At 41.2% G+C, this 15,549-nt stretch overlaps 1 protein-coding gene across 1 annotated transcript in view; it reads right to left on the bottom strand.

Moving 5' to 3' along the window:
* Positions 1–4,713, bottom strand: part of LOC101160329 (semaphorin-6C) — a 203,229-nt gene extending 198,516 nt beyond the window's left edge. The window contains exon 1 of the mRNA XM_078955080.1: positions 4,682–4,713. The gene's annotated coding sequence lies outside the window, so the exon portion shown is untranslated. The remainder of the gene's footprint in view (positions 1–4,681) is intronic.
* Positions 4,714–15,549: the final 10,836 nt, after the last annotated feature.

The following is a 15,549-nucleotide window of genomic DNA, read 5'->3' as shown; positions in this document are numbered from 1 at the left end:
TATTCAATTATTTTTTTAAAGAATTAAGCCACTGTTTTGTTTTTGGTTTTGACTGAAATTTGCTTCCTTTAGAATTTGTACCTCAGTGATTCAGTGAAGATAGAAATAGTGTGTTCACATGTTAGATTGGCTGATTGACTAATGTTGAGTACGTTAGCCAATCAGCTGCGTATTATGAAATACAGTTTTTACACAATTGGCTGTTAGACACCGTTGTCATGTAATTATGTCTCAGCAGGTGCATAACATTGTTCAATTTGTCCTAAGCTTTATAGCTGATCCCAGCTGACACTAAACTCTTCAAAATAAACACCCCACAAGCCCCCACTCCAGAAAAAAACTAAAAAAACTGGGAGGGTTACGATGGTCACACAGCTGTTTATTTGGGTGACTGATGGAAGAAATCACAGCATAGAAACCAAAAAAACGAATAAACACAAATGACTGAAACTTAATGTCTGAAAAAAGTAATATAGATTCTCAGGCCTTTTGACAGAAAAACTTATTGGGATACATGAAAGACTTGGTGTTATAGAATTCCAGTTGGGCACCAACCTCAATTATTAATTTTTCCACCATGATTGGTACTTCCGCGTTTAAAAAAAAGGACGCCACCCATACGTCACTGAGAAATCAAAGTCCATGACTGGTCAAAGATCAACTGGTTTCACTTCCGTTTTGTACGTAGAGCCCGAAAATGAACTTAAAAACTTGCGTAGCGACGGCTGAATGCAAGAGTTTGAACATGGGAACATGGTGCGAATTCTTTGAACATGGACTTCTCATTGGTCGCTCTAACGCACGTTTCTGACCCCTGTTTGAATGTAGCATTAGTGTTCATGCTTCTGTACCATATCAGGAGCGGTCTTACCATTGTCTTAAACACTTTTTCTTTTACACTAACTGGCATATGTGTCCTGGGTCTTCCCCAGGGCCTCCGCCCAGTGGGAAATGCCCGGAACACCTCTCCAGAAAGGCATCCAGGAGGCATCCGGACTAGATGTCTGAGCCACCTCAACTGGCACCTCTGGATGTGGAGGAGAAGCGGTTCTACTCCGAGCTCTCACCCCATCTCTAAGGGAGTGTCCAGTCCCCTACGGAGGAATCTCATTTCCGCCTCTTGTATTCCGTGCCTCTTTCTTTCGGTCATGACCCATAGCTCATGGCCATAGGTGAGGACTGGAACGAAGATCGACCAGTAAATTGCCAGCTTCGCCTTTTGGCTCAGCTCTCTCTTCGCCACAACGGACCGGCACAGCGACCGCATAACTACGGACGCTGCTCCAATTCGCCCGGGGAAGACCCAGGACACGTTGGAGACTATGTCTGTCAGCTGGCCTGCTTAGACTGTCGCCCCCGCGACCCGGTTCCGGATAAGAGGAGGAAGATGGATGGATGGATGGCATATGTTGATCACACAATTTCAATCTTTGGCTTTCACATCCACTTCACAACTGCCATTTGTGTTGATCATCAATCCCAAATGACAAAAAACCTTCAATGTCTTTCCTGAGCAATGACCAGACTTTCATCCTTCTATGAACAGACCACTGTCAGGACTCACTGTAGTTCCTTTGGTTTCAAGGCCATTTAGTGAAACCCTGTGACGGTGTGGCACCGTCAGATGGCGAGGGGGCCCACACTGTTTTTATTTTGTGTATTTGTGTATATTTTATGAATGAAATATCTACCTGTGATGCCACCTGGAAGATGATGAAGAGCCACGCCCAATGGGAGGGGCTCATCATTTAAAAGGGTGCATCACAGGTAGTGAGAATGGAGGAGTGAGACGGAGGTGACAACCTGTTATGGCCCTGCGTGGTGCTCACCGGGTCTTTAATAAACACAGATCCTCCTTACCTTGGCTGCTCTGCATCCTTTCTCGGCGGGACCCCGTCACATATGGTGTCGGAAGTGGGATTGCAGAGGGGCCACAAAAAGGTGAGGACGCAGTGGCGTGGTGGGGACGACGATTCCCCGGCAGCTCAGCGCCTCCTCCAAGCAGTCCATCCTCTAAGGAAGAGGGGGTGGATCCGGGTGGCCTTGGCGGTGCTTCAGGCCTGGCCAGGGGCCCGGAGAGAACTACGGCGTCTGGTTCGGCGTCCATGAGCGGCGGGCTTCGCGGACAGCAAGGGCGGAGCGCCGGAGCGCGGAGGCGGCCGGAGGCGGGATGGGCACACCGCCTGGTTCCACAGCCGCTTACGCAGGCGTTGGAGGCCTGCGCGGCAATGGACAGGGGGCGGACCCACGTCTACCGGCGTCCTCCACGGAGTGCTCCGGAAGAGGAGCAACATCTCGCCTGGAACTTGCTGTCGGCGGCTCCGTTCTGCGGAGGTGCCATCCGGAAGGGGACCAGCGGGGGCGTGTTGCCGTTCGAAGGGCCTTTGCCGGGGCTGGGACCGACCGGAGCGGCGCACCGAGGAGCAGAGCGGGAGGGTCGTCGCCATGGGGCCGCAGCCGCGAGTGCATCCATCCGGCGTCAGGACGTGGGTGGAGGAGCACGAGCCGGAGGAAGGACCCGCTGATGCCTGGCCTGCTGAACTGTCGGGTGGATCGGCGTGGTGCCTGCACTGTGGCGGACAGCTGGACTAGACCGCCGCACATCGTCGGTCCCTCAGAGGAGGGGGATGATGTGACGGTGTGGCACCGTCAGATGGCGAGGGGGCCCACACTGTTTTTATTTTGTGTATTTGTGTATATTTTATGAATGAAATATCTACCTGTGATGCCACCTGGAAGATGATGAAGAGCCACGCCCAATGGGAGGGGCTCATCATTTAAAAGGGTGCATCACAGGTAGTGAGAATGGAGGAGTGAGACGGAGGTGACAACCTGTTATGGCCCTGCGTGGTGCTCACCGGGTCTTTAATAAACACAGATCCTCCTTACCTTGGCTGCTCTGCATCCTTTCTCGGCGGGACCCCGTCACAAACCCTGTTTGAAGACTTGATTCAGATTTGAGGTTCCACAGAGATTCATTATGGCTGTCTCCAGTTTAAATCTCTGAGGAACCTCAAATTGTATCTCAATTGCCAATCAAACCCCACACCATCAGATTGGTCAACAGAACAACACTCAAACATGACAGAAACAGAGGTTTTTACAGCTTGTCGTGACCTAACAAGACATTTATGCCTGCAGGGTTCAAATTCACAGTCATGCATGCTCTGCTTTTACTGATTTCACACTGCCCCCAGTTGGACAAAGAATAACCTGGAGGTCAATCTGAATCAAAGAGTTTAAACTGTAATATTTTTTAATTTGAAGTATGGGATGACAATAAAGTAAAAAGCTTGAAAAGGGATTAAATATGTGCCATAAGGAATCAGTTGTTATGCAAAATATGCAATAAATAAATATCTCATTTTTAGTTTAATCTTTCTCTGCATCTGGAAAATCATAGTGAGAGTAAAAAAAATGCATTTAATCTAATCAGCGCTTTAAAAAAAAAGGTTAAAAACTGATCAGATATTTTCAGATTTGCAAAAATCCAACACGTTTCCGTCTCTGCATCAGGTTTTTAAAATGTTTTTTAATGCAAATGGATGAGTCAGGTGATGAAAGATGTCATAGTTTGTACAAACAAACAGATGTTTTTTGAGGGTGAAGGAATTTTTGTAGAGTCATGGAAACATGATATTTCTGTTGGTTCCCGACAAGATGACAGAAGTTATTGTTATAAATGTGGCTCTACAAAAGTGATGTGTTGACAGCAACAAAGAATGGAGGGGAAAAAAAGACACAGCACTGTGTTTTGCCCTCTTTGTTTCAGTTTTCAGCAAAACAAATTAAATATTGTGTCAGAGGAGAGGGCTGCTGAAAGAGAAAAGCTTTAAAAAAAGAAAGAAATTAAAGTGACAGAGACAGGAAGATGAAACAAGAGACAAGAAAATAAATAGACTTGAAAAAGGAAGTTTGAGTTCAGTAAAAGCAAAGCAATAAGAGGACAGATTTAACAGAGTGATAACAGGAGCAATCATGAAGATGGAAAGGAGGCATCTGACAATAGGAGGGGGGGGGTCATAAAAATGGAAGGGGGCAGATTAGAAAGAGAAATAGAAATGAAAAAAAAGCACTGCAGAGGAGGAGGTGAAATTAAATAGGATGAATAAAATGCAGAGGCGATCGTCATCACTGATCGGAATGAGGATGAGAAGATCAATCTTTCCAGCCATCTCTATCTGTGCATCGTTAACATGGCCGACCTCTACACCACCTCCTGCTCTTTTATTATCCACTTTAACTGGATTGCCCTTCATTTGTCTTTTTTAGTCTTCCCACCGTCATCCACCTCGGATGGCAGCAGAAGTCTAGAATTGCAGATTTAGAGTTGGTGAAAATGTCTTTAATTTAGAATTAGCAGAGAATCACTCTACAGTTATTGAAGCCCTTAGTCACATGAAGCCTCAGTTTCCTTGAGACCTTAAAGAACGTCATGAAAATAGAACGTACCATTTTTGTTCGTGTGGTAAGTTGTGACTATCACAGGTGGCAGGACAGCGCCTGAACACCAGCCTCACTTGTTTGTTTTATTTATTTCCTGTCATCTCTCAGTTCATTAGCAGTCTTTAGTATGTCCCGGGCACGCCCATCTTTCACATGCGCACACACCAAATTTTTCCACGACAATTTTGTTTGACTTTAAGGGTGCAAACTTAGTTTTAAATAGAATTGTACTCACCGTCTAGGCTTCCCACTGCAAACATTCCAACCAGAGCATTGAGCACACCATCATCAAAATAAACATCCGTCCACGACAGGAAACAGGAAGTGACTTCAAATGTCAGAATTGTTGGGGTTTATTTCTTCCTGTCAAAATCATTTTGTTTTAAACTCATTTCTTTAATTTACGTTTAACTTTTTTTTTTTTGGGTCATGTTTAAGAATTACCCAGATTGTAAGGCAGGAATTTGTTTTAAAGAAATGTTTGGTTAATGGGAGGAGGAGGAGCCAAGCCTTTATGGGGGGCTTTTGCCAGTTTGGAGAGAGGTTTGGTTGAGGTGGCAACAGCAAGAAGACCAATCAGCTCTCCCAGTAAACTTTGGTGTGATCCGTCTTTGTTTCTGTTGGACCATTAAATCCAATTGTCCCCCCAATGTCTGATTTGGTCTATTTTGGATTGGACCCAAAACAAGACCAAAACACCAAACTAAAGTGCACATCCTCACACTTTATCCATGTGTTCCCTGGTCCTTGTTTTGTCTTTCCCAGCGGGATTCCACGTCAGGACCTAATGGATGGTGCTGGATGTTGGTTTTCTCACGGTGTGGCCCATCCAACCCCAGTGGATCTAACCCTGATCCACCCTAAGTGGAACCAACCCCAGTGGATCTAACCCTGATCCTGATCCACCCTAAGTGGAACCAACCCCAGTGGATCTAACCCTGATCCACCTTAAGTGGAACCAACCCCAGTGGATCTAACCCCAATCCTCTTCTACTGAACAAAATGTACCCAAAAGTCAATTTTTGCTTTCTGTAAATTTGTAGGAGTGTTGTGACCTCTGCCTAAATGTTTGTTAGACAGTTGATTAAATTAGAATTTGCTACTGAAGAAAGAGGAAAAGCACAAAAGATTCTTGAATGTCGATCCATCAATCATTTGTATTTTCTTTGAAATGAAAACGCTACCTGTGGGTTCCTCTTTTCGTAGTTAAAAGACAAAAAGACTCATTAGACTTTTCCTCGTTTGTGAATGTAACCCTTGTGCTATCCTAGACACTTTAACATTGGGAGTTGGGTCATCTAGACCCACTAGACAGTGCTCTGAACCTTTTTTCTTCAATGATTTGTGATCTTCACTGGTGTCCATGGATTACAGTAAATCTTTCCACCTTTATCCACCTTTGTCATGGTAGGGAGAACACGTCAATGTAAGGGTGGGGTCATCTAAGATAGCACAAGGGTTAAACAGGGTCAAACAGAGATGCTTTTGAAAATGAAAACAATAAATAAAAGTTATTTTTCCAAATAAAAAATTTAACAAGGAAGGTTTTTAGGGACACAAGAAGGATCAAGGCAGTTTTCAGTTTAAGATGTAAACACTGACATCAGCATCAGTAACCACAGCGTGGGTGACAGCATCTAACCATTGATGCAAAGACTAAAACAGAAAGTCATATCATCACAGCAACTCTTTCTTGAAGCTTTTTTTTATAGAAGATCCTTTTTTTCTTAAATTTTTCACAGCAGAGTGATTCCATCTTAGCCGTGTGTTTGATTGGAGTCCAGATCTGCGTCTCATCCAAAATGTATAAAGAAGTGAAGCAGATAATAAAGAACAAGGGCGGTTGAGCAGCAGAAATTGTATTTTAGCAGGAAAGCACTTTAGCATGATATTGCATGACTCTTTTTATTTCTTCTATTTGTCCTGTCAAACAGCTGAGCAAAGAAGTAGAAGCAGAGAGCTTTTTACTGAGGTTCCGTCAATGACTCTTTGGACCAACGGGGCATATATTTATATAAACTCTGTTTGTATTTGAAACTAAACTTTACTTCTTAGAATTATTAGAGGTTTTAAAGGAAAACAAGGAAAAACCTGAGTGTAGGAGAAAAAAATGGGACAATGAAAAAACCATGAAGCAAGGAAATAATTTAAAATAGATGACAACTGCTTGAGACTTAACACTATGGATGTCCTCGCTAACAGTCACAAGAAACACAAACACATACAGTTGTAATGCAGAACTGGACCCAAAAGTGCTGGCTCTCACACACACCTGTGGAGATATTTCAGTCATCAGGTATGTCTGCACACATGCAGTCACGTGTGTTTGTGCAGAAGTTAACGTACAGGTGTTCTCAGGTAAACATATACCATGTAGAAAGAAAGGTGAACCCAACCCTAGAGCCCACAGTGGGCAGCAGAAGTAGCCAGGGCCCCCTGGACCCCTCAGAGAAAAATGTACTCCAAGAACACTCAACCCCAAAGGTTTTACGGAGACAGGAGAAACCCCTATAAGAGCCCTCGCCACTGAAGAGGAGCACAGATAGCACAAGCCCCACCCCCACCTACCCTAGATAAAACGCCACTCCTGGGCCCCCCGCCCTCCTGTCCGCCAGAGATGGTCTACGACTATCCCAAATTTCCCTTCGCGGCGTTCCAGGTTGTTCACCAGCCAGCGTTGTGAGAAGTCCATCACAAAAAAAGGAGACAAGAGCGGAACCCACCCCCCATGGAGGACGTACCTCCAGTTGCTGAGGTGATGATGGAAATACTGAGAGCGCACATGATCACCCCCTCCAGCCCAGATCAAATATGATCATCAATTTGTAGATGCAGGGATCACCACTACCGCCCAATGGACAGGTGGTCACCAGACCACAGACCAGACCACCAGACACCCAATCCTAGAACTCCATCTTAACCCCAGTTATGGAATATTATTCATCCAGAGCTGCCTATGATATCAGACCTGAACAGTTTTAAATGTCAGCTTAATACACATTTTTTAGAATGGTTTTTAATCCTCAATTCTTGGTGGCACACTATTGGTATATTACCCTTATTTAATCTGCCTTCCATGTATTTTATTCTCTCTTGTAAACATTTGTTGTTAATTTAATTAGATCTTAATTTGCTTTCCTTTTTTACTGTAAATCCCTTTGGAACCCTGATGGCAAGTGCCTCAATAATAAAGGTCATACATTCATCAACACATCTTTCATTGAGTGTAAAACCTGAAAAAAAAATCTGTTTTTCGATCAAAATCAAATCTTTTACATTCAGTGAAACAAATAAAACTCACAGAAACTATAGAGAGATTTTTGTTTTCAAAGAAATGAGAGCAGCACAAATTGCTAGCAGTTAGTGGTTTCGTAATAACAATAATAATTATATTAATAATAATAGTCATTACAGCGTACTTTTGAAATAGAGTATCCTTAGTCGTCCTTCGCCAACAAAGCCATCGCCATCGCTCTCTTTCCTTCCATCCTCCTGAGCCCTGACACCACTCTACAGTCTTTCATGCTTTCAGTGATATCTATTTTTCATCATTCTTTTATATTTGATAGGGGGTGAAAAGAGAGAGCGGACTTTGAATGCGGAGCCCCAATTTTAATCTTCTCCAGCTGAAGCCGAAGTGCCCTTTAGCCTTTCAAAGAGCTGGAGCAGAAGGAAAAAAAAAACATGAAAATGACGGGTGATGGAGTCAGATTCTTGGAGCTTTACGGACAGCAGATGAAAGGCGAGAGGATTGATTTAGAACCACAAATTGGTGATGTGCTAAAAGTACAGACAGAATTAAAGACAAACACTCTTTACAGCTTTTAGGAAGAAAATATTCGTTAATGACATTACAACCAAACTACTTTTGAACAAATGTTTTCTGCTCTGAATATCTAACATAATTTAAAGACAGATACATGAGTCCAGGTACATTTTGTTGAATATTGTTTGTTTATTTCCTAGCTATGGTTTGTATTAGTGCAAAAAAACGGTGGTTCTACAGAAGTTGAAAAAATCAGTTTAGGGCTATTTTTAGCACAACTCAAAATTAGTTCCTCCCAATAAGATGTTTTAAGGTTATTTAGTTCTGACAAAATCACAAAACAAACGCAGCTGAGCCTGAATATTAACTTGCAGCTGTGTTTATCTAGTCTTTTCAAGTTTAAAAACTGAAACTCGGGGAGTCATAAATACCTGAAAATCTAGTTGTAAGAACACAATTTTCTAAAGTAAGCTTACAAATTTACTCCAGCTGTCACTGACAGGTTAACACAAAGTTTCAATTAACTTCATTTAAACTTGTGAAAATGCACGAATCTGAGTAAAATCTTACACATGTGTAAATACTAAATAGATGATGAGACTATTTGACCTAAATATAGAGATTTGATCAACAAAGTGACAAAAAGTTAACATTGATTGTTTTCACATACAACAAATCAATAAAGTCAGCAATTTAAGTTGTTTTTAGTCAAGTGTCTTAAGATCTTCCAGAATTTGAATACTTTTGTGAAAGGGAGCAACACATTTGAGTCTTTAGCCTTCAATTTGGTAAACAGAGCAAATTTTGTCGTGACACCCCAATCTAGGTGATTGTAAAAGGATGAAAATTATAGGCACTAACGACACAAAACTCTCACAAAGCCTCAAGGAAGAAGATTAATCTAGTAGTTTAGTTTTAAAAAAGCAACTGTTTGCACAAAAATAACAACATCTCGCACGGCGTAAAACCGTTTTATTCATTCTGTTAACCCACCAATAAAGGTTTAAAAAAGTGATGGAAACAGAGATCATTTCCAAGTTTATAAAACATTTTATTCGTCTCTAAGGTCTGCAACTGCATAGTCAGCGCGTCGTCCTAAAGGGTGAAACATAAAGTCGGAAACTCCTACAAAGATTTGTTGATACTTCTGCTATTTTTTGTGTGTTTTTGCACATATTCTGCATCCTTGCTGTGTGCTACAGTTTCTGCATCATGCAGCACTAACGCCTCGTGTCAAACATCTGCTCCTCTTCCTCCTGCTTAACCACTGCTGTCAGTTTTATGAGCATGTGGCTGCAAGTTTGCAATATTTTTTTAAGAAAGTGCAAGCTCTTTAATTATTCATGGTTTCAGAGCCACACGCACACAAAGAGGCAGATTTCCATCAGTTTAGCATCACATTTTGGGAAATTGAGTCTAAAGTTAATCTAAACTTGTGTTTAATTAGGAATTGTTGACATTTCAGGAAGTGAAGTCGTCTTCACATGAAAATGCTAAGAAATCTTCTCACTTGTACTCACTTTACGGGGGGAAACCGCCTGATTTGCTTTCAGACTTCCCTTTCTTCGACCACTTCCTCCAGCTCCTCTGGGGGGACATTCTCCCCGGGAACTCTGGCCCGTGGGACATGCCTGGAACACCTCCCCAGGAAGGCGTCCAGGAGGCATCTGAACCAGATGCCCGAGCCACCTCAACTGACTCCTCTGGATGTGGAGGAGCAGCGGCTCTACTACGAGCTCTTTGCAGGGGACCAAGCTTCCCTGCATGAACCAGGGTGGCTGTCATGACCATAGGTGATAACCACGGGTCATCACCTATGGTCAGGACCCAGAGCTCATGACCATATGTGAGTATTGGAACGAAGATCGACCGGTAAATTGAGAGCTTTGCTTTTCGGCTCAGCTCTCTCTTCACCACAAGGGACCGGTAAAGAAACTGCATAATAAACGACCGCCGCACCAATCCTGTCAATCTCACGCTCCGATCTTCCCTCACTTTTGAACAAGACCCCAAGATACTCCAAGCTGTTTCTTTACCTGGACAGGACAACCTCCACTCACCAAGAGAGGACAAACTTTGTAAGCCACCACCGTAACCGTTGTGCTATCCTAGGCACTTGTAGTTGGGTCATATAGACCCACTAAACCAGGGATTGTCAAACTCATTTTCACTGAGGGCCACATCAGCATAGTCGTTGTCCTCAAAGGGCCAGATATAACTTATACAAATGTAATGAAAAATAAATGCAACTATTCCTTATGCTAAATAACTCCTTATTTATTTATTATAACTTTTTAAAGTGACAGTTCCATAGAAAACACATGTTTACTTGTTATTCCAGCATAAATCTTTTTTACGTTCTATTCTGTCAGGTTAGGTTAAATGGATGTTTAAGTGTTTAAGTACCAATGTATAGCATCGCCCAATCTGATATTTCAAGTCAGATTCCCCCTAGATATGAATGAAGACACACCAATTTTTATTTTTTATTTTAAGAAATTAAAAACTTTCATGTTCTCGCGGACCACATTTGGCCCCCGGGCCTTGAGTTTGACACGTGCACTAGACAGTGCTCTGAACCTTTTTTCTTCAATGATTTGTGATCTTCACTGGTGTCCATCGATTACATGAAATCTTTTCACCTTTATCCACCTTTGTCATGGTAGGGAGAACACGTCAATGTAAGGGTGGGGTCATCTAAGATAGCACAAGGGTTATGTTGGAGGGGTTTGAGAAGCTCGGAGCTCGAGTGATCTCAGGAGCTAACTTGTCTGGGGCTTTAGCCCCTGGCAGGTTGTCCCATGGCAGACAGGTTCAGAATCCCCTTTATAAATACTAAACATCACAAATCCATTACGTACCCCAGCATGACTGATGGGCCCCTCTGCTTATAGGCGAGTGCCTGATGGTTGGGGCATTTCCCACAGATTAGCCTCAATAAACAGTGTGGGACTACTCTCCTGTTGGCTCACAACCTGGAGGAGATTTTCAAAGGGGGCATTCTAGCTTGGGTGGCAGTCGAAGGCGGGTGGAGCCCCGACACTGGTCAAGGAACTCGGCTTTTGGACATTTAAAGCAAACAGTTGTTGTGAGAAAATCCTGAAGCATTGGAAAATTTGATGACCTTTATGGACCTTCTGAAATAATCCCTCATTGGTGTCACTTTGGATTCAGCCTCTGCAAAGGCATGCCTTTGGAGAAACGTTGGTTTCTCCATCTTTCCTCATTCCTTGCAGTCTGTGGCTAACATATCAAATGTTTCAGGGCACTTGGGTTGAATTTCAGCAACAAAATCGTTTCTTTTCACACATTTAATGAGAAACCAAAAGTTGAGGAACAAGGCTCAGAAAAAGCTGCAACCGGTTGACTATTTTAAAAGAAAATGTAAATAAACAAATATATTAAGTCATTGATATTTAAAAGCGTTTTTTGGTATCTTTATTTTTTAACAACCAGATTTTAAACAGCACAAATTTATGGAGAGAATCTCAAAATGCAGGGGACTTCAAATCTTCTTTTTGGTGTTTATTTTTATTGGTTCATATTGTAAAAAGATTCAAACATGAAGTAAAACACCCCTGATGTGTTGGAGTGTGCTGTTACTTTATTAAAAATCATCTTTTTCTATTTATTGTGTAAAATGTTTGAGTGTTCTGTATTTATTGCTTTAAAAAAACGCAAAAACAATACGAAAAAAAGACCTTCGATTTAGCTCTACCAGGTTAAAAACCACTGTAACAAAGAAATGAAACTTTCATTTTAGTTGATTTTGTCTCAATTTCCAATCCTCATTTCACCACCAGCTGAACTTAAGTTAAAAAACATTTTTTAGGTTTTGTTTCAGGTATTTCCAGAGGAAAGCAGCAAAGAGCCTTTTTTTTACATTCAGCATGTTTTCTTTTCCATTTAAATGTAAATTAGCTTTACTGGAAAAAATGGAACAAACAAATACAAAGAGCTTCGGCGTTTTCATCATTTATTCCAAATAGGAAATGCCAAATAAAGCAGGACTAATAATAAGGCAAGTTCAGTTCTAAAAGAAGGCTGTCAGCAAATGACTAAACGTTTTACCCTCCTGTTTCTGTTTAACCTTCTCTGTTGTCCTAAAACAACAGAAATCTTTGAAAACCACACAAGGCTGTTGTCTTTGAAGAGAAAAGGCAGCTTGTGATGTGAGGCTTTGTGTCTGCTCTGATTGGTGTGCAGTGGTCTCAAATATAATTTAAAAAAAAGTTCTTTTAAATATTGTATTCCACCTATTCACACTGCATTCATCTTAGAGGGAAGAAAATCACTTTTATCTGTCTATTCAGCAAATAATTTATACCTAATAATAAACATCAACATTTAGAAACAATGAGTTCCAAACATCAAAAAAGGGAAAATTAACTGTTTGACACAATTTCTTCGAATTAAATGTTATACAGCCAATATATACTTATTTTATTTCTAGTTCTAAGCAACTGATTTGTATTTTTTGAGTTTTTATAGGCCTAATTGTAGTTTATTTTGATTACAGTGACAACAAACTACCATAATAAGTGGAAATGACTCATTTTAGAACAAAATATATGACAAAATGAGAATATTAGTACAATTTGGCCCATCTTAATAATTCATCATCAAAAACTAGCACTTGTTCTTAGAATATAAATCTGCATTTATATTTCCTAAATAATGAAAATGAATGCCAGTCTAACTTTAAAATAACTTCTTATATTTGAACCAAAATATAAAGTCAAATTTGAGTTTTTTGAGTCTTGAATCAAGTTTTGCTTTTGTCAAGAGTTTGGAGCAAAAAGAGTTACACTCGTTTTAATAATAAATTATGTATTTCTAGATCCTAAATTTCAACTCCATTTTGATAAAAGCTTAGAAAAGTTTAGAGCAAAGAAACATTAAAACAATAAGATTCTCTTAAATACCTAAAAACAAAGTTTTAAATCTTTGCAATATCAAATAGTTTGCAAAGTAAATATCAAGTGATGACGAAAACAATTTCACAGAGATATAATTAAGTACAGCAGCAATTTTGTAAGCATCTTAGAGACACTTTAAAACGTTTTCCTCATCTTCCTTTGACAGGAATGAAAGCCAGCTGGCAAACTTCTGTTTCTGTCCTTAAAGGTTTTTTCTTTTCTAATTGCAGCACAAGCTTTTTCCCCCGACAAAGCTGCTCGTTTTTAGATGTCATTCAGGATGTTGTGGGTCTGTCATTCTTCAGAAGATGAGGCTTCTACAGAAAGCAGGTTTGGGTTTGTGATCCGTCCAGAACGCGTTTAACTGAGCAGGAGGTTGCATAAGGTGCACCACTGTGGTAAACAGAAGACGGCGCATCAACAGAATATACTGATGAAACAGTCAAATGTTGTCAGGAAAACCAGACAAATTAACCTTTGGGGTTGAATATGGATTCTTTGGATCTTTGCTCCAAGTATCTTGCTGTAGAGTTTCCATTTTCTGATGTTTTCTCATCTTCATGTGGATCAATTTCTTTTAAGTTTTTAGTAGCTGCTAGTAAACTTTGACTCATTAAAAATTCTTTCTTGAGATTTCTACTGTAGTTGCTCCAGCATCACATCAAGTTAATCTTTAATTCTTCGGTATTAGTCCCAAGCATGACCACCGGGTTCATAAGAAAATAAGGTTTAAATGCCTTTACCCTTGTGCTATTTTAGATGACCCCACCCTTACATTGACGTGTTCTCCCTACCATGACAAAGGTGGATAAAGGTGGAAAGATTTCATGTAATCCATGGACACCAGTGAAGATCACAAATCATTGAAGAAAAAAGGGTTCAGCGCACTGTCTAGTGGGTCTAGATGACCCAACTCCCAATGTTAAAGGTCCTAGGATAGCACAAGGGTTACGGTGTGACCTCTCCTCTCTATGAACCTTGGGACGACCCAAAACCTGCAGCCTCCGACAGATCAACCCCTGTAAACTCTTTCCCATTGTTGGTCTGTTCAGGCTCCCTTATGCTCCAGCGTTGCATTCAGAATCATGCAATAAGAATGTGCGACCTCGGTTTCCTTCCCTCCAGTTCATTGGGGGTTTACCTGCGCCAGGTTGTCGTTAACCTTTTCCAGACCCTATTCCTTCAACTCTGCTTTCAGATCTGCTCTTTGGGGATTGTTGTTGCTCATCTGGACTCTTCTTGGACTTGTTCTCACCGCGCCCTGTACTGATCTTTTGGCCTTTTTTTCTGCAGTAATCAGTCTGGTTCCCTTCCTTCCACCACCTCCAGATCAGGTAGGACCCTGAAAATGTATCATTATCTTCATATTCTGTTCCATTTGTAATGAAAGCACTTTTCACATAGTTTCTCTGGGTCATGTCCATCTTTCAACAACTAACTCTCTGTCCTTTGGAGGTTACACAGTAGAGAGCTTTCCAGGAAACCCTCAAAATGTAAAGTTCTTTTTTAAAATAGATCCTCCAGTTTGAAATCCATCAATTTCTTTCTTAATTTGTTTTTCTAGAAGCACAGGGAAGCTGCTTCTCTCAGGATGTTATCACCTGCAACGTTTCAATCATGTTTTTTCTTTCCACCGCATCACTTCATCCAAGTGTCATTTCATGGCTTTTAAAATCCAATAAAAAAAGCTTGGCAGTTGTTGCTGACCTAGCCTTGTGTTGGAGTAAATTACAACTTGGGAAGGTTTAATTACCAACAATGAAAATGTATTTTCAGTCGGGCGAACCAGTTTTGTTTTTTTGTTTTTATAAAGAAAAGGTTTCTTGATTTCCCTTTACCAAGTAAGTAACACAGTTATAGGGTTTGTGTCAAAAGGGGAAGAAAAAAGAGAGTTTATATCTAAAGAAATTGTTGACGTCAAATAGATATTGATTCTGAAGATCCCAAAACAGCAAAAGACACTTTCAAAGCAGCTTTTATTGTGAAAAATGAATTCTCTGTGAGGATAAACTTCAGACACCCTGACTTCCCGGTGAGCTAGGATTAAATATTACAAAGCAGATGAATCACAACGCGAACACAGGATGACACTTTGAGCAAAGTGACTAATAAATAATCTAGGACCTCCCAGGATGCACTGCTGCACTCTGCTGGGTTGTGTTTTTACATCAGAATGAAGCAGCGCGCTCTGAAGACAATCCAGCTGAGTGAGATGTGAGCAAAAGTGCTGGAAGTCTGACAGAGCACAGCCAGCAGCCGACACTGGGCGGGTTCAGATGTCTGCTGAGCTGCTCTGCTTCAGGAAGGGTTGGCAGGTGGGCTTTTCCAGAACCAGAATCTAGAGGGAAAAAGAACAATATTTCATAGAAGTTTGGTAAAAACAGGACTAAAAGGGAAGGAAAAGTGTCAGATAAAAGC

This window comes from Oryzias latipes, chromosome 11, assembly GCF_053564925.1.
Source record: "Oryzias latipes strain Hd-rR chromosome 11, Olatipes_Hd-rR_3.1".
Classification (NCBI taxonomy): domain Eukaryota; kingdom Metazoa; phylum Chordata; class Actinopteri; order Beloniformes; family Adrianichthyidae; genus Oryzias; species Oryzias latipes.
This window is presented reverse-complemented; position numbering and strand designations above follow the sequence as displayed.